Source organism: Mastomys coucha, unplaced genomic scaffold, assembly GCF_008632895.1.
Source record: "Mastomys coucha isolate ucsf_1 unplaced genomic scaffold, UCSF_Mcou_1 pScaffold16, whole genome shotgun sequence".
Lineage (NCBI taxonomy): Eukaryota > Metazoa > Chordata > Mammalia > Rodentia > Muridae > Mastomys > Mastomys coucha.
In genome coordinates this window covers 52,349,282-52,352,171 of record NW_022196898.1, presented here as the reverse complement: position 1 = coordinate 52,352,171, position 2,890 = coordinate 52,349,282, and the positions used below count along the sequence as shown (strand labels likewise).

Below are 2,890 nucleotides of genomic sequence, written 5' to 3'. Positions count from 1 at the left end.
CCCCCATCCTCAGCTAGAAAGTCTGTTAGGGAGATGGTCTTCCCCTTCTTATTCTTCTTTTTTGCTGAGGCCGCCATGTTGGGAGAGGGAGAGAGAACGCAAAGGACCCGGATGAGGCAATCACGTGATTCGGATATGTGATTTTTAGATGAAAGTTAGTCTTAAAATGTAAATAAAATATGGAATGTGTCTTCAGACAAAAAAGTTATTTTTCTACTTTAAAGAGAAAAATCACATTAAAACAACAACAACAACAACAAAAGAAAACAAAACCCAGTATCCTCTAGAATTGGAAACAGAAAACTGGTGGGTGCATCAAACCCAGCAGCAGTGGATGGGTATTCAGTGACTGAAATTTTAAGTAATCAGTCCTGTTGAAGAGGTAAAGAAAGGCCAAGGAGAAACATTAAAATAAAAAAGGAGAAAAAGGAAGAGTGAACAATAGAAATAGATGCACTGCGGCACATCAATGCTAAAATATGAAACAATGAAACAGAAAAGATACAACAAGGACAAGAAATAGAGCAAAGGTCAGGGAGACCATCACCCCACCTTCTGCCCTTTTTTATGCCATGAAAACTAAAACTCCTACAGGGTTGGTAGTCCCGGCGGGGCACTGGGCAGGCAATGAGGGGGTGGGGGGATGATGCTTCTTTATTGGCAGAGATGTTATGTTCATTACTTTACTTGTTGCTATGACAAATATTTGACAGAACAATGTGGGAACGTGATATAGTCCATCATGGCAGGAAGACATGGCGGGCAGGAACCCTGAGGTAGCTGGCCATGCAGCTTCTAAAGTCAGGAAGCAGAGAAAGACAGACAGATGCTAATGTTCAGACAGACAGGTGCTAATGTTCAGAAGTCAGGAAACACAGAAAGATAGATGCTAATGTTCAGCTCTCATTCTTTTATTTTTTACTCAGTCCAACTATGGGACAAGCCACTTGTAGCTGTATGGACCTTTTGTCCTTAGTTATTTCTCTAGAATTGGCTTCCCAGACAGCCCCAGAAGTGTGTTTCCTCAGTGATTGTAACCCAGTCAGGTTAGCAATGAAAAGAAATAAGTGAAATTAGGAGCCAAGAGGCTCTGAACCCTGTAGGAAATTCTCAGGCTTTTATTTTCTGTTAGTGATTAGGAATATGCTAGGATTCTTCTTTGGACCTAAGAGAAGGCAGTCAAAGGGGACTGTGCTTTGGCTCAGGACCTCCCCTGATCCCAAACACATTCAAGCCAGTGAATTTTAGACAGTGAAAAGTCAGTTTGTTATGCATAGGAACATTTTACCTACAAAACTATCCAATACTTGACTCATTCTTTAATTTGTCAAGCCTTCTCCCTTCTCAGAATAGACCAACAAAATCACAGTTGGATTTAATCACACAGTTGCTTCAGAGATTCTAAGATAAAGACCAATAAGGCCAAGGCACAAATCTTCATTCAAACAAAAAAAGCTGATGAATAGAGAAAATACCATGGCTTAGGAACATTAACGTTAACTAGGCTGAACTGCAAAGTCTGGCATCCTAGGCTAGATGGCTCTGTGGCTAAGAGCACTGGCTGCTTCTCCAGAAGACCCAGGTGTAGCCCGCACAGTCGTCTCGCCAGCAAGAAGACACGCAGACACTAGGATCCTTCTACAGCAAGCATTTATTGCATCATGAAGAGGAAGACCCCGAGCCACTAATTGGCACTGCTTATATACACCACAGCACGGCGTGTCCGCCCATGATTGGCTGTTTGCTCATCACCCCATGTGACACCCCGGGATGGGCCGTGACTTGGCGCCTTTTCACTCTACGCACATGCGCAAACAGTTGTTTACCAGGAGTCTACAGCGGATGCAGGCGCCATCTTGTCAAGGCGAATGCCTCTCCAGCTCTACCGCTCTCCACACCCAGGTTCAATTTCTAGCACCCACACCCATCTGTAACTTCAGTCCAGAGAATCCAACACCATCTTCTGGCTTCTGTGGGTGCTACATACAAACATACATGCAGGCAAACCACTAGACACAAAAATAGAATTAAAATCTTAGAAAAACAAAAACAAACAAAACAAGAAACAAACAAACAAAAAAAGCCCAGCATTCTGAAGGTTCCTACCCGGAAGATTCAAAATGGAAATTTAGGCAAAATGCAAACTAGGATTGGAAAAGAGCCCTCAATGATGATGTTTCTAGTATATTCTAATGCTTCTGATCCTGGTTAAGGTGAATGTGGAGCCAGCTGAGCACAGAGCAAGCACATGATTCCCCAAGGACCAGAGGAACTGTGTAGAGACCGAAAGCCAAGAGAGGAGTCAAAGACGATGTAAGCCCATTTCTTAAGGAAGAGCTGTCTTAGACAGCAGAGCACAGAAAGCCAGGGCAGAGTCCCAGGGAGCAGGGAGGGCCACTTCTCTAACTCCAGGACACAGACACATACATCCTTCCAGTATGTAGACGTACCTGCCAAGAGTCTATAATACGTTGCCTATATTTTTAGGGACAAGTCTGTTTTTAATATTTTATCTTAGCAATATAAATAATATAGACAGAAACATACCTGTTAGATGAGATCAAATAAACCATGGCCCACTTGCCTGTAACAATGACTATGCAGTCATTAAAAGACCTTTAAATATTTCAAGCCATCCTAGTTAAAGATGCCAAGTTGAACACACAAACCTTTATCCATTCGGAAAACCCTGTAAGAGTTTATGAATAGGAATCAAAACAAGCAAAATATCCTCAGGCTAACAGAACAGGAGAGAAGACAGTCACCAAACTTTAGAAGCTTGGAGCGCAAGCTATCTAGTGCTTGTCCAGCTTTTGAGAGGCCCAGGCAGTCACGAGAAAGGCAGGAGGATCACAAGTTCAAAACCAACCTGGACTTTAAGAGACTCAGT

General features: G+C 42.8%; 1 long non-coding RNA gene across 1 annotated transcript in view; it reads left to right on the top strand.

Moving 5' to 3' along the window:
• Positions 1-2,200: 2,200 nt before the first annotated feature.
• The window catches only part of LOC116094225, a 2,153-nt gene continuing 1,463 nt past the window's right edge, over positions 2,201-2,890 (top strand). Inside the window, exon 1 of the long non-coding RNA XR_004120006.1 lies at positions 2,201-2,313. This is a non-coding gene — a long non-coding RNA (uncharacterized LOC116094225). The remainder of the gene's footprint in view (positions 2,314-2,890) is intronic.